The sequence below is a fragment of the Bombyx mori genome, chromosome 1 (genome assembly GCF_030269925.1).
Source record: "Bombyx mori chromosome 1, ASM3026992v2".
NCBI classification, from domain to species: Eukaryota; Metazoa; Arthropoda; class Insecta; order Lepidoptera; family Bombycidae; genus Bombyx; species Bombyx mori.
In genome coordinates this window covers 10200455-10225986 of record NC_085107.1, presented here as the reverse complement: position 1 = coordinate 10225986, position 25532 = coordinate 10200455, and the positions used below count along the sequence as shown (strand labels likewise).

The window sequence follows — 25532 nt, the reverse complement described above, 5'->3', positions numbered from 1 at the left end:
TTGCATGTTTAATTACATATAGTAATTTCGCTGTATTTGTAATAATAAATGAAAACAATATAGACGACATGGTTTTTTTTTTTTAGTTTAAACTCGCTATTGTTCGCTATGAATAAAACACTTTGTTAGTTACGTTGATACTAATAAATAAACATTTAATTGTTTAAGCTTTTATGTAGCTTTTTGTAAATATTTCAAACTACTAAGCAGTAGTATATTAAAAGACATAGGACCGTTGACTTTTTGTTATAACTTAAAATATTTCAGAAGTTGTTCTTTGTTTGCACACGCATCGTACGTGTTTGCGTAACGATAATGTGTATGAAAGAAAGCTTATCCCTCTACTAAACAAAACCTGGTTTCGCTGACATACAAGATTATTGATTTGGCTTGGCGATTCGCGTGTTTTACGATGTTTACCCTCGGTTCAATACAGTAAACATTCAATAAACGACATTTTATACGTACGCAAGCATATTGTTAATACTGCAAGTGCGGTAAAGTCGTAAAAGCGCAAGATAAGCGATTTTGCGACGAAGGGCTCGACGAGCGAATTAACCCATAGACACAGCCCACTGAGTTTCTCGCCGGATCTTCTCAGTGGGTTGCGTTTCCGATCCGGTGGTAGATTCTGCGAAGCACTACTCTTGCTAGGGTCAGTGTTAGCAACACTCCGGTTTGAGCCCCGTGAGCTCACCTACACACGTTAGGGTGAAGCTGAAATAGCCTCTCAAGGCTATCAGCACAGGTAGGGAAAAAAAGTAAGATAAGGCCTATTTGAATAAGAACAGTTTTTCTTTATAACAATTAGCAATTAACAATTTTTTTTTATAACAATTAATTTTACGAGTCGTCATTAATTGCAATAATTCTTAAAATTCAGAAAACATTTTCCGTAACAGGAGAAGAGACCGTTTTTATATCATACAATTGAAACTTCAACCTCATATCTCAAGGTGATATCTATGAGACCCGGTTTTAGCTTTATGCCATGTGAATCACGCACGTACATACATATCTCGTATGTCGTATCGCTCTTGTCAGAGCAAGTCGTGGTCGTCATCCAGCATCATTGTTGTGGGCAGATGTTATGCGCCTCACGAGCAATCGCCACTCCTCCCGGCTTGTGGTGAGCCTGGTACACTCATGCAAATAGCCGCCAACTGCCGACTTGATCTGGTCAGTCCATCGCATGGGCACCCTTCCACGCGATCTGGTGCCTTCTACTTTGCCCTGAACGACAAGGCGCTCTATGGAGTCATTTCCTCGCCGAAATGACTCCATAGAGCATACTATATATATATTATATATAATCCATTTCCTCATTTCATATAAGCAAAAAATATTTTTAAAATGTCTAATTTCTATGAAAAGCATATAAAATACGCAGGATTCAATCTTATCACACTTTTTAAAGAAAGAACACATAGCAACTTTTGCGTTTCGTTTAATCAAAAGTGAAAGGACTTTCATAGCCTCGAACTAATGAACTTCAGAAATGATTGATGGACATGAAAAATACTTAAGATACTTTTTTTATATTATGTTTAATTTATGTTATGTTTTTTATATATCAAGTCATTTCGAGAGCACGTGATCATCCAGTGGAATTGGAGCAAAATCACTGGGACATATTTTTTTATAAGTGGGATAATGAAACAGTTTCCACCTTTTTTTTTAATTTACTGATAATACCAGAGCTTATGGCTACTAAACAATAGATAATGATTAAAAATAGGTTGGGAAACAGAAAAAAAAGATAAGGAACTGTTTTGTCTTTTCCCTGTTTATTGTATATGTAGTGTTAAACGTAATTAGGAAAAGTCTAATCAATTTAAAACAAACTTTCAAAAATGTATTTTTTTTTACATCGAGCTTCGTATTTAAAAACGAATCTTTATCTTGTGTTTCGACTCAAACTGTCTGGCATTTATCTTAACATTTGAGATGACTATTAGCTATTAGGCAATGCGTAGAGCAGTCCTGCGGTCGTTACTGTGCCCAAATATAGACCAAATTCCAGTCTTGTGAGGCGACTATTAACATGCCTCTATCTCGTTTTATCTCGCTAACTAGCGCACATACTGCGGCGCCGGCCCGAGACGTAATACGGACATCCGAGGCAGATGGTCAACGAAACACATTTCAATTCATTTTTAAATCCTCCTTTAAATATTATATTTCAATACAGCCCATTGTAATCAATGAATACATTTCCTATAGCGTCTTTGTCTGTAAACCACAAGCCTTTAGGGCTTAATGATTTGAAATTGAATACGACATTTTATTACGTTTGCCGAAAACCGTGTTTTTGAATGAATTCTGCATTGCAGTTTCCTATTGAACGACGGTCGTGGATGTGTGAAATGAAAAGGGCGTTCTTGCGGCTATGTTCATAATGGGTCCTGTCGGAGTGCCTTAGCACGTACGTGAAGCGTGGCGCGTGATCACGCATATTTTAGGGCGATGACTGATGACACACCTCCGCACTCCGACTAATGCTACAAAGGTAACTGCTTGTACAGAGCGCTAGGATCGCTCTCGGACCCAGAACAGCAATAAACTATTAAGCCCGACGTAAACACAACAAACAAGGTAGGGTTTAATTTTGGCAAATTGGACTTTGAACTGTTAGTGTTTTCGGTAATTATTATATTTAAAAAAAAACATTAAGGTCTGTCTTTTAGGTGTTCATTAATTTTGTAGAAATTATAAGTTAAGGGTTATGATTAGTATAGGGAGGGAATTATGTTGGTTCATTGTTACGTTGGTTCATAGGTTGGTTCATTGGTTGGAGCATTCCATTTTGAAGGGTGATTAACAACATTACGTAGTTTCTTTGGTGTTTGCGAGCCGGAGACATACATAATTAAAAGTATCTCCTCTTACGTTTTAATTTCGCATTTTTTATTGTTTTGAATGCTTTACAGTTTTACTACTATAATTAGTCTGGCCATAAATACCTACTATTACAAAAAAAAAAACCTTTTAATTATTTTGAATTTGGAACACTTTGGAAAGGCTGTTAATGCTGTTAAAGCCAGAATTCATCGAAACCCCATTAGACAGCAAAAAAATCTTATCGTGAGAAATGAAGATTCCCGCTAGGACTCTGTCGCGTATTTATAAAGAATATAATTACTACTATACAGAAAAAAGTTGAAATTAAGTGTCAAGGTGGGCATAATTACATGGTTTGCTAACCATTTAACACAAGATAGGCCGTGGGCTAATCTATGCAGAATATAAAAATAGTTACTTATAGGACATTTTGGCGGGAACGCGAGTAGTGTAGTTGTGTGCTTTGTTTTATTTTGTCTATTTAGTGTTTCTTTAGGTTTAAATGTGTAATAACGGTGGTTTATTAACTGTTTAGTATCTGTGAAAGTGCACAAAAGTGGGAAAATGAAACAAAGCGTAACTTCTCGGGATCCTCCTAAAAAGTCTACTGAGAAAGTCTCCGTAGATGACCACCATTTTACTGAGATTATATTTCACCCCACATCATCTCATCTCATTGCATTTCGTTTCGTTTTTATTTCATTTCATGCCATGTTTCATATTAATCAACTTAATTTCGTTTCATAATATCATTTTTCATATAAAAGAGTTTTCATTAAAATTAAAATAAGACTTGACCTAAAGGTCTTAGTCACCAGGTCATAAAGTCACTTAAAAAAATAGTTACCTACACTACATTTTTGAATTGACATTCAAACTTGGGACCCGATGGAGGAACAAAACACGCTGTAAGTTAAGACTAGATAGAACTCATTTATCAATAGCAGTTGATTATTGTCTGCCCATCCATCTAAGTCGGTGACATAATATTTGAAAAATCTATTTCGGTGGCGGTAATCACGTGGCGTCCGTGTGAAATCAAACAGTCAAAAGTAGGTGCCAACTACAGAATCACAACTACCACTTGTTTGCGAGGGTCTAAACTTACACAAGTGGAAACAATTGACGAGTCAAAGACGACTCGACGACCTGTTGAGTATCACAATGCTTCGAAATTGCATCTTTAAAATGACGTGCAACTAGCTGCCTGATATTTTCAGTTCATTCAATTTTGAAGAAAATCATAATAATTGTTTTCCCGTAATACGAACATTATGAGAAAATTAATATGTCTTTCGACATTGGTTACTGTGTTTATCTACACATAAGTGACAACATTGACCCGACTCATTAGTTCGGGTCGATATGAATGCGATAAAATAATATTACCCCCACCAACATGGTACACCAAGCTTGTATCCGGGTAGTTTACATTTTCCAATTATAAATACTGTTATATTACAATTATAAGTACTCTTTAAAAAAATATTATATTTTCTATGGGCTTTTAAAACAACAGTATACTAATAGATAACATATTTACTAGGAATAGGTACAGGAAGCTACTGGATTTTATTGTAAAAATTCTATAGACAAGAGAAACCTAGTAGGTATAATAATCATCTTATCGATGCTTTTTGACGAACAAAACAATCTGACCAAATTCTCGGAAATCGACGTTTAAGCAACTTTGCTTGTATTCATGTAAATTTGACAGCAGACACACTAATGGAATTACTTCAAATTAAGCTATTATTTTACGTCGGTTACGAAACACAAGCAATGCAAGAGAATACATTGTTGCATCATAGTTTTTATTGACCGTTGCAAAACGAAAATAAAATTTAATTGTCTTCGCTTTTGACATGTTAGTATAGTAAGCCCGATAAGTTACGACAGATAAAGTTATTTATCACAAAGAGTGTGGTGAGCAACACCAATTTCTGTCAAAAAATAGAATAATCAGGAAAGGTCAAAGGATAAACCGTGTAATTTTTTTGTTTAAGTAAATGCAACAATTCTACATGCGAAACTTTTGAGATCTCAAATCGTGCTCATAATAACCTTTATGGCTATCGCGATATCAAATCAGCATGAGAGAATTCATAACATCATTGAGGAGAGCGCCGTCTTAAACTCTCAATTAAAAGGAATTCCTCGAAGCGGTTGCTGTAACGAGCGTATTATAGGCTATTAACGCAAAAGGCGAAACAATTCATGCGTGCACGCGAGAACCGATACCCAAGTTTAGAAAATATCATGCAACGGTTTATTTATTGGCATATCAACAACAGCTAAGGGCAGGTCGAGGGCTACCGATCTTGCGAAGTTGTATATTTAGATTTCCTGAAACACTGAATGTTATTGGTCATTAATTTCAATTGTGTAATTCCTTCCTTCAATTACGTAATGTTGTACAAGCACATTTGGAGAAAACACAACGTGAAGGCTATTCTTGTTGTCTTTGTTTTTTAGCAATCTCTTACGTTACGTTACGTTTGTCCTGCAATCAGATACTATCGTGAATACAGTCAGCTGCAATTGGCACTGAAGTGCGTATTGGATTTAACGAAAGTCCTCGTTATCGGACCAAAAAAGTACCCACCATTTTTTTGCTCTCGACAAATACGCGACTACTCTCAATACTCCTTGACATAGTGTGTGGCCTGATTTTGTACGTGACTTGTTGTTACCAAACTGACACGTTGCGTGTATGAAAATAAATCTATCGAATTTATATTTGATCATCGTCTCTTTTGAATTGTAAATTTTACTTAATTGTGAATTAATATCGCCTATTTTAAATGTCTTCTCTGTTTTTTTTTAAAAGTAAAATTGATAATGTATATGTACACGAAATGCCGAAAAGAAGCATATATTCAAACAGGGTGCGTTTAAGCAACGAACAGACTACAAACGCGTGAAAGGTTTACAGTCGAGGTCGAAGTGACAATGACATTTTTAGTCTCCTAGTTATAGTTGTTCTTATTGCCGACGAAGGCCGATGTGCCCACGACCCACCTGCTGGAAAGTAGTAAGTGGAAAGGAAAAGTGACCTATGGATTCAGCAATATCAAGGACACAATCAAGTCGTTGCATTTTTATTGTTTTCGAAGCACAAAAGAGACCAAAGTGCATCTCGTATTAAGCTGTTGTCGTAGTCCAAAGACAAAGGCTTTTTAATTTAAAATACCGATTTAAAATAAAACAATTTATTACAAAAGCCCAGATGACTCACCACTAAAAAAGAGTGTACGAGTGGGTGTTTCCGAACCTTGACCCGTACCCTTGTTTACATTAAATAAAACTAAATTTAAAAATACCCTAAAAAATACATTTAAGTTTTCTTCTTTTTGGTATTCAAATTTAATTTGTATATAAAATATATTATAGTGTGGAGTTTATGAAAATAAAGAACTTTTCGACGGTAATTTATTTTACATTACGCATTAATTAAAGCTTAAAATATTAATATAGTCACGCAATTAAACTAAAATAAACTTTGGTCACAAATTTTTCAGCAAAGATGAGCAATTTACCAACAGATGACATCATCTTTCATTTATTATGAAAGCAATAAAGGTTATTAAATTAACTTAACTCACTCAACACAAAAATGTATTTATAGCTTGTGGTACCTTTCATTTCATTTCACCATTTGGTTCTATTTAAGATGCCACACTCCCGAAATGGTCACTAAGTGAGCCCGCATGGGGAGATACCAACACAGTACCTACTTTTGCGGCAGTAACGCGTTCCGATTTGATTTGATCGGAAGGGCAGTCGTTTTACTAATACAATATAGATTCAGATCTCATAAGGTGGGTGGCTTTTGATAGCTATAGGTAGCCATATAATACCAGACAGAACGTTAATACAGGTCAAAAGAAAATCTTAATTAACAATATAAAAAAAATGCACAGAGTTAAAATCTGTCAAAATGTTATTTACTGAAAACCGTTTTCGAGTTTGTGAAATTGTTTCATGTTTTTTAGCAGACGGTCAGAAAAAGATCTGCTAATTAACAATATAAAAAAATATAGACAGAGAGTTCAAGTTTGTTAAAATGTTATTTACTGAAAAAACGTTTTGCGAGTTTGTGAAGATGTTCGATGTTTTAGCGCAGACGGTCAGAAGAAAATCTGCTAATTAACAATATAAAAAAATATGGACACAGAGTTAAAATTTATCAAAGTGTTATTTACTGAAAAACCGTTTTCCCAGTTTGTGGTATTGTTTCATGTTTTTGCGCAGACGGGCAAAAGAAGATCTGCTAATTAACAATATAATAAAAATATAGACAGAGAATTAAAGTTTGTCAAATTGCTATTTAGTGGATAATGTTTTGCGCGTTTGTGAAGTTATTGAATGTTTTTGCAAAGACGGTCATAAACGCCGTCACTGTGAGACATCACGTCTTCATAGCATTGAATAGTGAAGACTATCCGATCCTTCAAAGCGAAATGGATAATTTTGGACACCAAAAGTGTGCAGGACGGTGGTATCGACCGCTCGGACGCGATATGTACGCTCTATAATCAAATTCTACGAGTTGAATTATACTGCAGGATGCTGTATTTCGTCTTTCGCTAACGAAATAGTATGTTAAGTGCCTTTTTTTCCGCAACATCAACGCCTTTTTTTCTATTATAGACGCGAGCGATACTAATAAATGTTTTATACAAAAATTAGCACTTCACTAAATCAATAATAACTATTTGACTTTTATAACTGACAAACATTGTCAGTGAACAAAGATGTAAAACTACAAGAAATGCACAGCGAAAATTGTACGAGTTTAGAATAAGGGATTTTTAATTTATAGAAAATCTCTCGTCAGTAAAAAGGCATTTTAATAAATAAACTTTAATGTATGGCACATAAAGCTCTGCAAAAATAAACTTATTTTTTTATAATAACTAAAAAAGGGGACAGTATAATTAAAAATTTATGTTTATAAATATATGTTAAAATGAAATAATCGATAATAATAATAGGCGGGTATGCTAGGTAGAGCGACGACTTACGAAATGGATTAGCATCGCCCTATATCGGACTTACAATTAATGTTTTGGGTGACACATATCGTCTTTTCGAATTAAAAGTGCACAATTTCCAAAAATATTCCAAAAATATTTCTAAAAATATGCGGAATCTTTTGGTATCACAGGTATTTTTCTCATAAATACTGTGAAAAGAGCGTAGTTTAGTTTTTTTTTTTAGTTATACTATGTATTGATTACTATTAACAAAATTATTACATAATTTTATCTTGCTTTAAAACACAGATAATGTAACTGGTAAAAAAATAAAAAACAAATGTTACAAAGATGATAAATATTAAAAATATCACAGGTTAAACCTTTAAAACACTCTCCTGTAAAATTAGTAAGTTTTGAGATTATACATAATAATGCGAGAAGACGATATAGATCTATATTAAGCTGTGCGCTAATGTGGCTGACAATAGTCCATGCCATAAACAAAATAAATTGTGTCTTTAACACGTTTTATTGGTATAGTTTTATAAATAGTCCTCTAATTAATATATTATTTATTATATCATTTAACAAAAAAAAATTTTAAATAGTTTTCATCAAATCGTATGACAAAACAAAATGTACTTACTACCTACTTGTTTGAGTTATTTAAATGATGAATTATAAAGAACCGTTGTCAAGTCCAGATATCATGAGGTGTTTGTCCCCCGGCTTATTGGTGAGTGGGTGGCGGGAGTAGGGCGCGGTCCCGGGGTATTGATCGCCGCGGCCTGCACCACCTGCCGTTGCAACTCGGGAAATTCGCTTTCCTGGCAACCGGCACGATTAAAACAGTACCCGAATTTAATCATCTTCATTTCATTTCACTCCTTAATATCATTTTTCATAAAAATAAGAATATTAATTAAAATAAGACATGACTTAAAGGTCTTAGTGACCAGGTCATAAAATCCCTTAAAAAAACTGTACCCGAATTGTTCATCTTGTCCGGTGTTGTTGACGCGCATGCATGCCGATTTTAAGATCATTATGAGTAAAGCTTTATTTATTTATTTATTTAAACAAGTTTGTATATATGGCTTTGGTCAGATTGGTTCTTCCATTTCCCGGGCCTAATCATGTTAAAAATATATTCTACAGCGTTATTTTATTAATCCGTATCGCAATTTGTTGTTAACATTTCGTGACACATTATTAAAAAGTAAAAAAAAAAATCTGTGATATAAAGTCGCAGAATCTTTGGAATTTCAGATTGTATTCATTGTTAAAAGTGTGGTAATCTAACTTGTAAGGTAATATATTCGAAAAAATTAACCATTTCAAATTTCAAATTAACATATTTAGTTAAAATGTAATTTTACAAGATATACAAGATTGATAGTTCACAAAATATTAATCGCTAAAGCTTCCATCAAAGCTATTATTATCACTGAGTCCAGCTACGGTTGCAGAGTTTAGTAGATCAGAAGCGATTGACGACGGTTCGTTTGTTAATTACGTAGCTTGAAAGCGAGGAAATCGAATGTGGTTATCGGGAAATTGACTTATTTGCGTCGTCGATATTGAGATCGACTCCGAATAATAACTTCGAAATTCGGTTTAAACGTTTTGTAATACGGAATTCAATGCCTTGTGGTTTTATGTTTAGTGTATTTCATAAAAATTTATAAGCTTTGTTAAATAGAGGGTTGCAGAAAACGAAGAAGGAGGTGATAGTGATTTGTCATAATCAGTTGACGTGTGGGGTCAATGTACGGTCTCGCGTCAAGGGGGGAGGGAGGTCAGCGTCCGTCAAATATGTGCCTTACATTGCGTGCTTGCATAATGTAATTTCTCAAAATGACGTATGTAAAGTGTAAGTTTTTGAAATTTTTTATTAGAACTTCTCTACTTTGCAAGGTCATAAAGAAAAGATTTTATTTAGAGCTTCTGTTACAGATAACGGCTTTTATTTATATGTAGGCAAATTAAACAGTCGTAATGAATGATTTGATCATCATTAAAGTTCTTTGTGGAAATCTATTTTTCTGTGACTCCCCCGCTGGTCCCTATACTACACTACCTATCAAGTACTTTGCTACTCTATTCCCTGTTACTTACTATGGAACATTTGCCGTACTTATTTTACCACGCCTAGTAAAGCCAATGAATCAAAACAGCAGTTTTTCTCAAGGTCGATGCAAAGGTCTGCGGTTTTAATTCTGGGCGTTGACTGGCTGGAAACTTCGTCACAAAGCATGGAAACAATAAGGAAACGTGACATTACGCACGATTATTACGAGAATGAAGTACGCGAAGGTGGTAGGCGGTGGGCGCTATTGGGGATGAGGGTAGGAGTCGACCAAGACCTTCAACTGGCAGTGTTATTGACCTGTAAATCAATTTATTCCTCATGCAAGTGTTATAAACACCCTACTTGATTATAGTTGAATGCACCAATCCAAATGTGTGACTGGAGAGAGAGCTTTTGAATGCAAATTTAAGTCTTAGTAAATATTTTCGTTCGTTTTGAGTTTATCTATTATCCTATGTGAGGTTGGTAAAATAAGTGAAATGAATCCTCCGTGGGAACAGTTTGCTACAGATTAACAAATTAAAGTGAAAGAATCCACCTAGTGTTCTATATTATCTATTATAGTTTTTTTAACGCTTCACATTACATCCCACAATATACTCGTATGTATAATACATATGCCTTTTTTAAATTTCGAAAATCATTAAAACTTGCATCACGCGAAAGACCTATAGATAAGTTCAAATGTTTTATTAATGAAAATAGTTTAGATATTTGTGGTACAATTGAGATCAGTGTATAAAAGACAATAATAGAAAACAGAAATCAGTGCTTTATTAACAAATACGAGTTCAAACAATTGAAAGGGTACGAAAATTGTGATCGACACACTCAATGAATGACACTTTGCTGCATCCTCGTCTCGTTCACAGTGGACATCCGCACATTGTTTCAATTGCTTAATCCTGGGTAACGGATAACACAGAGCCTTCCCACAGTGTTACTTTGTGTATCTTTATGCGTAGTTTAAGTCGCGGCATCGCAAAGTGAATTACGTTGAGTTAATGCAAGAGCGAAGACACAAGTTTCGTTTTTTGTGAAGGTTTTAAATAGCTTATTGCGATCGCGTACATGATATAGTTTATGTCGTGAATACTTTTGTGCCTATAGGGTGTGTTACAGGAGCCACGAGGCGGGATACGTCGTTGAGGAGCAGCATGCAGGCCAATGGTGCAAATAGTTCTATCGTTCCTTCCGGCAATACGCACAAGGTCTGGGTTGTCGGGGTCGACGTCCTGCATTCTCCCCGCACCCCGCTCCACCCGCCAGCTGTCTCCGCCCGGTTATATTTAGACTGGATGGCGAGCTCTCACTGAAACAGTTTCTCCCCCTGTTTGCATAACGTACCAAATCCTGCGACAATACGAATGCTGAATTTACTGCTGAACAATATGAAATTGAACCGGGTTTGTCTGTTGATTTGCAAAGGTATTCAAATTGATTAGTGCTGAAATAATTGCACAGAGAATAAATAGGTATTTCCTGTTGGCGTCTTATCAAGAATACTGACTTTGATTATCACATAGTGCAAACACGTGTGATGCTACATACGTCTGTATAACTTAACTAAATAACTTCAGGAAACGCGACAATCGTTTGTATCCGAAAGTGGGCGCAGCACCGTTATCTGACAAATGCAACAAGATGCAAAATATGGTCATCGCATAGTTAAACTTATAATAGAATACGTTGACAGTGTTTTGAATATGACGCCTTAAAATTTGGGAACCACTTTATTGAAAGTAAATAAAACTCAACTCTAATGACTATGTTAATGCTGAGGCTTAAGCTTCGATTCTTCGAAATGACACTTGAAGGTTTTAGGGCCCGAGACAAACACAAACAGAAGTTTCAACACCGTTCCAATGTACCAATCATAGCATTTCGTAGAAAAAACAAAAACCTATAATAAAATTGTATAGTGATTATTTAAAAAAAAAAACTGAACCAAGTATCTTAAATTAAATACAAAAAACTATTTGAAATGATTCGCCCGCTATATACTTTTATATTGTCACGATTCAACTTTATATACCATGTCGAGTATGTGTCAATAATAAATTCATTGGTTGGCGGATTTACGAAGCTATTAATAAAATATGATTTAAAAAGAGAATAACGTTATAAGCCAGGCAGAGGCAGGTCCAAAGTCGTTGATTAGTCATTCTTGTTTATTGTTAAGGTCAGTTGACATCATTGGTATGTTGTTATGTTCATTTAAATATGTAACGAGCTTTACGCCACGAGGAACTATTTATTGAAGTGCTCAAATCGTCCACTGACGGTCCGTTTCTCTTATGAACGACTGAAACAATGTAATGAAAAATTCAACAGAGATGATAACAACGATGACGATAAATTAAGTTCACTTCAAGCCTTAACGAGTTGCTAGCAATGTTTTGTTTTGCAACTCTATTCCTCGGGAAAAAAAATACAGCTATTAGGTATTTTGCCTTTAACTCAAATTATTAATTGCCTTTAACTCAAAGACATTTTTAGATTATTATTTCATATCAAAGGTTATTATTAAAGTGATTTTATAAACATTCTACCTTGTTTTATGTAAATAGTTATAAATCAGACTAACACAGAAAATTTCTTCCCACTGAGAGTTAAACCGTGTGAATAGACGTGAGCTTTTGAGGAAGGCTTTCAATACCTTGGTCCTCTTGTCGCGCTTTACACTTTAGTGCACACTAAAAAGCACCTTTATTACTTTGCTTACTCCTCACAGTAGACGAACTTTTCATTTTTTTTTTTCGACCAAGATGGGTAAACAAAACTTACAGAACTTACAGCACACAAGGCATTAGCCGGCCTCTGAAGCCTACAGAGATAATAAGAACCGTCTCGTTTAGTTTTGTGAAAATTATTGCAATAATACCTAGCGTTTTTTAATAAAAAAATATGTTACTGACCCGTTTGTTCGTGTTGTAGATTACCGAAACTGCATTATATCTGCAACAAAAATAGACGATACATAATTTACGTAATTCCATTTTAAACTTGAACGAAATCAAAGAATTGGGTTTTAGAAATATCCCACGCAACCACACGCAACGACAGGACGAAGAATATTTTTATTACCTTGAAAATCATAATCATGATCATATGATACTAATCTAAATATGAACTTTAAATACAAGCCAATTTAGATAATGAAATGTGAAAGGAAAAAAGGACCGCGAATCTAAATATAAAATTTTAAACACTAGCCCAGATACATAAAGAGATTTGAAAGGAAAAATGGACCGCGAACTCATTCGTTCTCTGATTCTAATTCTCGTGTCTTGTTTTTTTAATGATTTAAAGCGTTAGCTTCAAGCGACTCTAACCAAATTATTGTAGAGCACATTAAAATTGCTTGACCCATCTTATATTAACTATCCGCCCGCCAAAGTTGTAAGCATGAATCGTTACGTACTTTTACTGCCGTGAAGTAAAGAAGACGGTGGTACCAATCCATGCAAGCTATCAGATATTCATAATGCTCAGAGCTAGACACAGATTTTCTCTAGATTACTCTTCGATTTTTGTCAGTCGTAGAAACACTTTTGACCATACTTGAGACCTTAGAACTTATATCTCAAGGTGGGTGGCGCATTTACGTCGTAGATGTTTATGGGCTCCAGTAACCACTTAACACCAGGTTGGCTGTGAGCTCGCTTTTAGATTTTACCGTTTAATCTCGTATTTTTTATTGTCATTATATTATTTCTGAGGTTACGAAATTTTAGTTTTCCTGAAAACGAATAATATTTTTTATTATTATCCTTGTAGGCAGACGAGCATACGGCCCACTTAATGGTGAGTGGTTACCGTTGCTCATCGACTTCAGCAATGCCAGGGGCAGAGCCAAGCCGCTGCCTACCGTTAAGTACTCTCCACAAGCCTCGTTTGAAGAAGGATATGTCATAGCGCTCGAAAAACATCGTGGAGGGGAGCTCATTCCAAAAATTGATCGTAAGTGGCAAAAAAGATCTCTGGAAACCCACTGTGGATGAACGCAGTAGCTCCAGGTAGTATGGATAAACTCTACTCCGGTGGCAGGCGACGCGATGGTAAAAACGAGATGATGGTATCATCTCAAACAATTTCTCAGAGCACTCCCCATGGAACATACGGTACAAAATGCGAAGGAACCGAAGCCCCTCCGCAGACCCAGAGGGTCCAAACGATCCATGAGAATGGGATTAGTATATAGTTAGGGATGTAGTTTTAGTCATATTTTCTTTGTCTCCAAACACAACTGAAATATTGACTAGTCACTATCGCTTATAGACTGACGGATGGCTAGCCTATGACTGAACAAACTATAGAAAAGTCAACACTACTTTTTAAGTTTAAAATTGTGACAGCTCGAAAAGCAACAAAAGTCGCGTCTCTAAAATTATATGGCTTTGTTGTAACGTGGGTTGACTGCATACTAGTTATGGTGAGGCGAGTGCACGTTACCATTCAAGGAAGTGGAAGAAACATCTACGGCGGCGCATCACTTTGATCTTATGCAGGAAATGTCAGGAATAACGAAATCGTAATACATCTACGATAAACACATATCGCTTCGAAATTTAATTAATGTATTTTTCAAGCGATTTTTCAGCGCCACGTTATGCTTTCGTTCGTTTATGATATTTCGCTTGGATTGATGTTTTGTTATTAACTAATGTTTGTATTTAACATTCCTTAAGAACTATGCACGTGGCATAATTATGTTTAAATAGAGTTTTCTCTATTTGCGTAATTATGAATCGTGTGACGAATTGGTCTGAAAACGAACGTCAACCCTTAAATGTAACTATGTAACAACTAAAACTAGGCTTATTTTATTTTATAAAATCGCACACGTTTGATTCAATCAATTTAATAACAATTATTTTTCTTTACTTATTTGTTGCGTTAACTGAGAAAGTAAATCAGGAAGTTTAAAGCTTGAAATATATTTTTGTGCGTGTCACGTTTACCTATAGGAAACCTACGAAAATGATTGTTTCAGTAAAGTGAGTTGCAAAATAATGAAATAAAAAAAATTGGCTAAATACGTGTCTGACGACACACAGGCTTCCCGTCAGTTATCGTTATCAACGAATTTCAAAGTACCTAAACGTTAAATTTTAAAAAAATCCCTCATCTCCGTTATTTAAACATCTTGTTTGAACTAATTTTCATTGAAAGTTTCTCATATTATGTCGAGTCTCTAAATTTTTCTATGACTTTTGTGCCGTCTATTTCAAAACTTATACAATGTTTTAAGTGCACCATTTATATATGACAATATCAGGTGAGATACAAGATTATTTTATTAAATAGAATGGAAAAATAACAAAGATAATATTTGGAGGAAAGATGGCTACAAATTAACTTCTATTAAAGTTTTAAATAAGGTTCGAGAAACAAACGTCTCAAATGTTCTAGAAACAAACGAAAATTCTTTTAGGTTAATTTGGTAGATTCTTCAATGCAACCGCATATTAAGTACGTACCGTCCATTTCGCTAACACATTTCTACCACCATTCAAGCACCAGTCCAGAGGGAACGATTTAAAAAAAAAAGTATATTTCCAGTACGATATCTGAAACCACTATCATGAGAGACACGCGTGCTAAATTAAATGATATAATATATATAGGCCACGACAAATATCCGACTGAATAACAATGAACGCATCAATTGAAATAGAATCCTACAATTGCTTGAGAAAAAAAAGTTTTAAGACAATATAAAACATTTGTATCCTTTATATTTTAATTTTTATCCAAACAATTTAGATCTGTGTAATTAGTGTTGAGTAGCCTAATTTTTTTTTATTTTCTTCTTTCCAGTTCCGTATTTTATATTAATAAAAAAAAACTATTTAAATAGCAGTGAAGGACGCTCAGTAGCAAAGGGAAGTGACGATATACGCAAAATAGTGGGCAGAGGATAGCGACGAAAGGCCCAGCGATCAGGTCACGTGACGTGCCTTGATAGAGGTTTTTGTCCAACTATGGACTAAAATAGGCTATTTAATTATGATGATATGCATACATATACATTACGTCTTTTCTTCGGAACACAAAAATAATGCTATAAATACGATATAGTTTTTACCATTGAAATCATCACTAGTTAATTCTCTTTTTTTTTCCTACCTAAGCTGGTAGCCTTGAGAGGCTATTCCAGCGTAACCTTAACTAGTAGGTGAGCTCACGGGGCTCAAACCTGACGACGTTGCTAATACGAACCCTAGCAGGAGCCGTGCTTCGCAGAATCTACCACCGGATCGGAAACGCGACCCACTGAGAAGATCCGGCGGGAAACTCAATGGGCTGTGTCTGAGGGTAATTAATTCTCTATTTACGTGTCAAAAACCATCATGTTTATCATTAGGTATTGAAATTATGGTCAAGAATCTACTGTGTAACGTAACGTATGCTGCTAAGAAGGTAAGTCTTATTTAGATTAAACAAACATCAAGGATTAATTGCTGCGTTGTATGTAACGTAGGTTATCAATTTACTTTGACTAGAGGTCCCGCAGTAGTCGAAATTCGACTATAATTAATTGGAATTGTAAGTTTGTACACTATTATGATTATATTTTATACTTCTACAATCACAAATTTCGCCAAGACTACACTATAAAAAATATTAACAAAGACAAACAATATTTAATCTGTATTCTCAATTTGACAGCAGACGCCAAGAACAAAAGTTTGACAATAAATAGTATGCATGCGTGTGTGCGTCAAATATATGGTATGTAGTGTGTGTAATGTTTTCTTTATTGATTTAATGTATCTTTTATGCATTATTTAAAAAAAATATTAGCATTGTGCACTTCTTCTCTATATTGTCTATAAGTGTGGAAAATTTCATACTCCTCTATCCGCGCAATTTTCGTAAAAAGGGATACAAAGTTTTTGCTTCACGTATTAATATATAGATAGTACACATGGGGATTGTATAAAAAATGAAGGTCGGTAAATAAAAATCAAGGATTTCCGTTACAATGATAACATGAAACATCCGCAAGTAATTTTTCATACTAAAGCATGCCGTATATTATAATATCATCGTTAATACAATTATAATAAGTTACATATAATTTTGAAGCAGCATCAAATTGAAAATTGTAACATAGTTATTCAGTTTGTTAGAGTTCATTCATTAAAGAGAAAATTGGGTATGTGTTTTTTTAAACAGCACATGTTTTTATTTTTATAGTAATTATCTTATCATGAATCCATAGGCCCACTGTTTATCAGTTTTAATGAACTGTCCTCTTGGACTGTCCACAAAAACAATTAACAGATAACTATGTCCACTATTGAAATCGATTTATGTTTTCCGAAATTATATTAAACATAAAAAAAAATGGTTAGCATCTTGACTATTGGACTTGACTTACTGGTGGTAGGACCTCTTGTGAGCCCGCACGGGTAGGTACCACCGCCCTGCCTATTTCTGCCGTGAAGCAGTAATGCGTTTCGGTTTGAAGGGTGGGGCAGCCGTTGTAACTATACTGAGACCTTAGAACTTATATCTCAAGGTGTGTGGCGCATTTACGTTGTAGATGTCTATGAGTTCCAGTAACCACTTAACACTAGGTGGGCTGTGAGCTCGTCCACACATCTAGGCAATAAAAAAAGAAAAAAAAATATTGAGTCGTAAACAAAGAGCTTGTCGTACACCAATCACCAGTCAAATATATTTCGATTGTATGCTTAGCGGCTTACGTTGTAATCTAAGTCAAATCCATCGAAACCCCGCAGTCTATATCTAAGTAGAAACGGAAATACTATGCCCACACTACCTACGCCCACTCAATCTTGCACCATTCGCTTACACAACATCTTGTATTGAAGAATTAGATGCTGGTTTAGTTTACATAACCCAATACTATTTATACTATTTTCAGCTTATATGTATTAAAATTCGATTCAGCATCAAATATACCAATATATATCAACTGCGTATTTATAGGGTACGGTATAAACCAAAGCACTTACACTAAATATGATCAAAATAATAACTGTAATTTTGATATCAGACTATTAACACAATTGTTATACTAACTTGCACATAAAGTAGGTGTTAATAAAAACGATTTTTAGATACACATATGTATATATCTTTATTGACGACAGCTGTAGTTAACGGGGTCGCTTATGTAGAAAGAAATCTACCATTTCTTTGTTCTCCATCACCCACATTGCCCCAAAACGTGCCGTAAAGAAATCTACGTGGGTAGTATGGCCATTAAGGAGTTATCCAGTAGTTTGCAAGCAAACGGACGTTCATTGAGGGCAAATTACCCAAAATAATGTACTTTAACATTGTATTTATCTATTTTCACGACTTAAATGACGCCACGATCACGAATATTTCTCTATCAAAAATATTAAACCAAGCCTTCTTCTTACGTACTTGATACTGTACTATCTTATTCAAATTCAAGATACTGAATTAAACGGTAAAGAAAATTTAATACTCAAATAAACGCGTATAACTCCTAAAATCGCCTTCAGCTTTCAGCAAAGGTATCCAATTAAAATTTATTTTATTGACAGCGGGCTCGCTAAAGTTGCGTAGGATTAAACAGGCACCCACCCGTTTTCGTAACTGGATTCCGTGGAACAAGCGAAATCTCCGGTCCAACTGTGTTGTGCCTCTTCTTTTTTACACGCTTTATATTAGCTTCACTTGTATGTATGTTTGTAACTGACTCCTTTAGACGCGATTTTGACCCACTTTAAGCGGCCAGATTTCATTCAAACTTTGTAGATTTATCGAGGACCGATGACAATACACTAATTTGATAAGATTATTCCATTATTCAATTTGCAAAATAAGATTTTTGCTAATTTATATAATTTTTATCTATATTCGATAAGGCAGGAATTGATGTTAAAGTACTGAATAGTTTTAAAAATACGCTTAAATAGAAAATTTAACCAAAGAAAAGAAAAGAAAAAATAGTTTAAAAAAATAAAAAAACACGCTTTATAGAAAATTCAACTAAAAAATAGAAAATAAATTTTAATAAATTTAAATTGAAACTAGTTAAAAAAAGCGTGGGTTGCATGGTGTTATTATTTATATTTTTCTGACAGATATGAGTTGAAGAATTATTCATACTTCATTTATCAAGTATTTTATTTATTGCTTTGTTGTTGTTTTGTTTGTCCAATTTCATTAGAAACAAACAAATCTAATAAACTCAATGGAAAATATTCATGTTTACAGTTCGAAAGCTGATGATAATCCTTGAACTAGATTCAGCAGCTTCAACTTGCTTATATTGTCTATATAATATCTGATTATCCGTATATTAATTATAGTATATTATATCTCGTTTATTTTCTGAGAGAAATTGAATACCTGTTTCATTATACATTATGATACATATCAAGATTTTTTTTTTTATTTTTTTTTATTGGCAATTGATATGTTGATCTGTTCATACGTATTTATTTCGACTATATGTCCAAATATAGGACATAATCCCCATACTGTATCCTGGGTCGATCGATAAGTATGAATTTAATAGGAATAGAAATTGCGTTTCATTTAAGACAGCTCTAATCTGCGGCATCGTCATTGCGGTCTTAGCGTGTCAACCCGAACATATCATAAAGGCAAGCTTCGCTCTCATATGTCACAGTTCAGTTTAATAAAGAACTAGAGGTCCCGCAGTAGTCGAAATTCGACTATAATTAATTGGAATTGTAAGTTTGTACATTATTATGATTGTATTTTATACTTCTATAGTCACAAATTTCGCCAAGACTACACTTTAAAAAATATTAACAAAGGCAAACAATATTTAATCTATTCTCAATTTGACAACGGACACCAAGAATAAAAGTTTGACAATAAATAGTATGCATGCGTGTGTGCGTCAAATACATGGTATGTAGTGTAATGTTTTATTTATTGATTTAATGTATCTTTTATGCATTATTTTGAAAACATATTAGCGTTGTGCACTTCTTCTCTGTATTCTCTATAAGTGTGCAAAATTCCATACTCCTCCGTCCGCGCAATTTTCGTAAAAAGGGATACAAAGTTTTTGTTTCAGGTATTAATATATCGATAGTCTTAGAACATCAATTACTTAATACTCTGGTGTAACGGCATAATATGTAAAAAAAAAAAAAATATTTTTATTGCTTAGATGGGTGGACGAGCTCATAGCCCACCTGGTGTTAAGTGGTTACTGAAGCCCATAGACATCTACAACGTAAATGCGCCACCCACCTTGAGATATAAGTTCTAAGGTCTCAAATATAGTTACAACGGCTGCCCCACCCTTCAAACCGAAACGCATTACTGCTTCACGGCAGAAATAGGCGGGGTGGTGGTTGGTACCTATCCGCGCGGACTCACAAGTGGTCCTAACACCAGTAATTTACGAACGTAATAAAAATAATCGCAAGGGAACGTGCGCTATTTTACTCATCGCGATATGGAATGCGGAGCGCACCTTTATTTGCATAACACAGTGCAGACAGATACCGCATCTGATAACAGAAATATGTCCGCTTTTGTACAAGACTTGGAAACGGAAAAAAACATTTTATGACATACTCAAAGTTTAAGCGTAAGTGAAATTTGTAAATATGCGAAACACTTTACTGATGCGGTTGTCAGATTTCGTGTACACTTTTAAGAGATTATATTGACATGAATTTTAATGGTTGTAAAATAAACACATTAGAGAAAAAAAACCTAGGTTTTATGTTCGATTTTATTAAAAATAAGAAATGTTTAACACTAACCACTTAACACCAGTGGTCGTGAGCTCGTCCACCCATGTAAGCGATAAAAAAAAAACTAACCTAAATTTGTCTAATTTATGAATACCAACGTAATTCACAAGAGACTAGTGCGCGCTTTACAACTTTGGCCTCCTCGAGCTAACATTAATTTCCGAGCATTATAGGGAACACAATTTTTCGATAAAAAATAATTAAATACAATTTTATTACATACTAAATTTATTGGTGGGTAATATATTCAAGGTGGGTGGTGCATTTACGTTGTAGATGTCCATGGGCTCCAGTAACCACTTTACACCAGGTGGACTGTGAGCTCGTCCACCTATCGAACCAATAAAAAAAAATTAAAAAAAAAATCATATTTCTCTTCTTTGTTAAACAAGTTAAATTAGAGGTTCTAGACTTAATTGTTCATTGCAGTTTAGGTTTGATATAATTTAAGAGTATTTGCCGCACTAGTGATTCGGCTTAATCTGTTTCGTACTCACTGTCCGGAGATTACGTGAATGACTGAAGTCTATGAAAAAAAATTACAAAAAGGCAATGAAATAAAACGGTATATAACACTGCTACAAGTTCAGTACACCAGGCTATTACTAGATAACGAGGAAGTGATCACGTGCTTCCGCTTCAAATGTAGTTTTTCTTTCTTTTTCCGAACAAATCGTTGTCCAGCGAAGTCTTCGTGACCTAAAGGATAAGACGTCCGGTGCATTCGTATCTAGCGATGAAACAGTGTTCGAATCGCGCCGGTAGGTACCAATTTTTTTAATGAAATACGTACTTAACAAATATTCACGATTGACTTCCACGGTGAAGGAATAGCATCGTGTAATAAAAATCAAACCCGCAAATTTATAATTTGTGTAATTACTGGTGGTAGGACCTCTTGTGAATCCGCACGAGTAGGTACCACTACCCCGCCTATTTCTACCGTGAAGCAGTAATGCGTTTCGGTTTGAAGGGTGGGGCAGCCGTTGTAACTATACTGAGACCTTAGAACTTATATCTCAAGGTGGCGAATTTACGTTGTAGATGCCTATGGGCTCCAGTGACCACTTAACACCAGTAGGGCTGTGAGTTCGTCCACCAATCCATGCAATATAAAAAAAATTAAAAAAATAGTAGCCCAAGGGGCTATTCAACTACCTGGGACGATTTTTTAACACTAACCCTAGAAAAAGCAGTTCTTCGCTGAAACAACTACCGAATCGTAATCGCGACCCACGGAGAAGATTCAGCGTGAAACTCAGTGGGTTGTGTCTATGATCTAAGTTGCACGACGAACGCTTGGTCGCGTTCGATAAGTTCGAAGAGGCTGATGCACAGAGTAAGCTTTCTCGAAATGCAATGGAAACTTTGCTATCGCGTTTCATCTTCCAATATAGAGGACGGTAGTTACTTATCTCACGACGTAACAGCATGTTCACTATTCTGTTCATTTACGCGATTTTTTTAAGGGATTTTATGACCTAGTAACTAAGACCTTTAAGTCATGTCTTATTTTAATTTATATTCTTATTTTTATGATAAATGATAATATGGACTGAAATGAAATGAAGATGATTAATTTGAGATCAACTGGGATGAAATTAAATGAAATGAGATGAGATGATATGGGATGAAATATAACATCAGTAAAATGGTGGTCATTTACTGAGATTGTTTCAGTGGACTTTTTGGAGGATCTCGAGAAGCTACGTCCAGCGGCTTTGTTTCATTTCCCCACATTTGTGCACTTTCACAGGTTTTAAACAGTTAATAAGCCACCGTTATTACACGTTGAAACCTGAAGAAACACTAAATAGACAAAATAAAACAAATCATACAACTTCACTCCTCGCGTTCCCGCCAAAAAACCATTTACGCCGTTATAAAACCTTATTGCACTACCCCACACGTTCTTAAGGTTTCATATTAAATATACACAGAATGTAATGCACATGAAATTAATTAGTAAATAGCTTATTAAATAGAAAGTCAGCCTATAAACGGCTATACAGTAGTTGGATGCAAGCGTATGCAGGCGCACGCAGTGGGTACACATCCGTCTTGCTATGCAAATGAGTATTGCTATCGAGTCGTGATCGATTCCCGGTCCACAGATATACGACATTTACTTCACTTAACATGCAAAATGTCAATCATTTGTTAGTACAGTATACATGGTTATCCGCTTAGTAACTGCTTCGATGCTCTTAGCAATTATGCGGTAAACCCAAACACTATTTTTAAGTACTATATAATATATTATTATTTTGTATTATGAATAATTATTTGTTCGTAATAAATAAATGCTGCTTCGGTGTTAAAATTTAGATTTAATTTACTGTGAGCACGGTCTAACAACGACCCCGTGTTCTAGATTTCACAAAACATGTTTGTTATATGAGCCACGTCTAACGAGTGAGGTGCTAGCGTCCTGAATTTGTCTACCATGAAGCATACAAGAGTTCAGCCTAGATTGAGGAGAACAATAGCTGAAATTCTATTCAAATGGAGACTTCTGCATCACGACCGATGGAATTAAGGTTGAGTTGTTTGGTTACTCGTTAAAGGGACCCCTATCTCTTCCGCGAAGTCATACGGTCCAGTGTGAAGGATGTGAGATTAAAATTGAAACTTCAACCTCGTATTTCAAGGCCACTGGACACTATATACCCTGGGGCCCATGAACTCATCAACAAATAATCAATAAATAATAATACATAATATGTATTATTCCCATAAACGTCTCTGCATATGTTGTGGTTTGTTAAATAATCCGAAATAATATATAATTGTGTTCTTAACGTTCACCGATGATTGTAAATTATGTAAATCAATCGCTCTTCAATGTGTAAGGTTTATTTAAGAATTTTTCATAGAAACTTTTTTTTCTTTTTAAATTCTATTTCAGAAAGACTGGTCTGATCTGAATTATTCATATACATGATTACCCAAAGAACAGGCATTACCAAAGATTTTATCAAACTTACTAGAACAGACTTTGTATAGTTTATATTTGCCTTAGTAGTTTGTATTTTTAGCCTTCCTTTTTAGTTTTGAAAATAATGTTGAAATTCCTAATAGTGATTCTGTTTTCAGTTTTTAACTTTCAGGTATTTACGAAAGATTTGTCGCATCTCTATGTGGCATTAAAATATAAGATTTCTATATATATAAAACATAATAAAATATATATATATATAAAAAACATAATAAAAAATTAAATCAGGAAGCTAACACTTTTTCGGTTCTTACATCATGTTGTTAAGCTTTCACGATAACACAACACCGAATCAACTGAAATTGACTTACATACGAACGGTTGAATTAAATACATAAAGTTTTAAATTCATTTAGTTGCAGTAGCAATAATTTTTAGTTTTTAGTGGATACCGAGTACCCATGGATAACCCGTTAATCTGGCAAGCTAAGCTTGTATTTCAATTGTACTGAATAGCAGGTGTTCCACTCTTTAAACCGAGAGGCAGAAAATAGACAGACCTAACAGCTAGCACTTTTTATTTTTAATAATAATTATTATATTATAATACTTTGTATTAATTGTATGTATATTTACGGAACAAAAAAATTCTTTGGTCACATCTCCAGAAAAGAGCACTCGATGGAGAGACTGGTAGTCCAGGGCCAGGTGGAAGGCAGAAGATCACGCGGCCGCTCACCGACCCGCTGGACTGACCTAATAAAGAAGGCAACTGAGTCCACTATGGTCGAATGTACTCGTAACGCTTCGAACCGCCAGACCTGGAAGCGCATTGCCTGGAGGACGGTTGTCGGGAGAATGGGCGACCTAACAGGTCCTACTGCACATACAGCGTCAACGCAACCACGACCACTCTGACAAGAGTGTCCGACTGAGAAGAAGAGATATTTACGGAGATATGTATGTGTATATGTGTGTGTACATATATGTATATGTATTTCACTGGAATGGTACACCGCGCGTAGTTCGTTTCCAAATGATTCTTGTCCACCTGATGGTTGTCTGGAAGAGATCGCTCTTAGCGATAAGACCGCCAATTGTACTTTTTTGTTTTTAATGTATCGCACTGTTTATTTGTTTTTTGGTGTACAATAAAGAATACTCTCTCTCTCTTTCTCTCTCTCTAGCACTCACAATACTTCTTACTGTAGTAATAGGTATTGAAATGAGACCACTACGGCTCGATCTTGACTCTTACGTAAGATTCTCTGGCCTATTCGTAATTCTGCCTAAGTCGTATATTTTAATACAAACCTTAACAATGTCCATTTAGTGCATTCGGAGTTAAAAAATTACAGTTCAGCAACGATAAGGCTTCTGCAGATTCTGTTTGTTCTTTGTCATTGAGTATTCCTAGTAAGGAAAACATAGCTTCTTAAACGATACGTACCTACACACACATCTTATTAATATATTTTCTCGGAACAGAATAGTGTGTTGTTGTTCATTCGGTTTTATCAGTTCATTAACGATGTTTAGGAAGACAAAACAAATTTGATTTAAGGACGTTAAGGGTAAGTAATGAAAAACGTTAAGGACACTGCGAAACCAAAAAAGGAGAATTAGGAACAGACGTGGCTCTCTTGGTTATATCGATTTTTTTTATTCGATTTTATAAAAAGCGCAAATTGACTCTGTTAATATGAAATATTTATAACGGAGACACGCCTTTCAAATTCTCTCGCAAAAAACCCAGTAATTGATGTTAGTATAAAATTAATAATATCAAATTGAAAGATTATATGTATTTCCGAAATTACATGTGTCTGATTTTTAGAAATAAATATTGGGTTCTTTTCTCTTTTCCTATTCATTAGCACGTCTTTTTTTCCGATTGAATTTAAAACTTTACACATTTATTTCTT

General features: G+C 34.8%; 1 protein-coding gene across 3 annotated transcripts in view; it reads right to left on the bottom strand.

Moving 5' to 3' along the window:
- Positions 1–25532, bottom strand: part of LOC101741823 (abnormal cell migration protein 10) — an 85963-nt gene that overhangs the window by 33454 nt on the left and 26977 nt on the right. For 2 of the 3 annotated variants that reach the window (XM_012693575.4, XM_062669102.1), the window contains exon 2: positions 12834–12873. The exons of the other annotated variant lie outside the window; for it this stretch is intronic. The gene's annotated coding sequence lies outside the window, so the exon portion shown is untranslated. The remainder of the gene's footprint in view (positions 1–12833; positions 12874–25532) is intronic. 3 annotated transcript variants of the gene reach the window in all.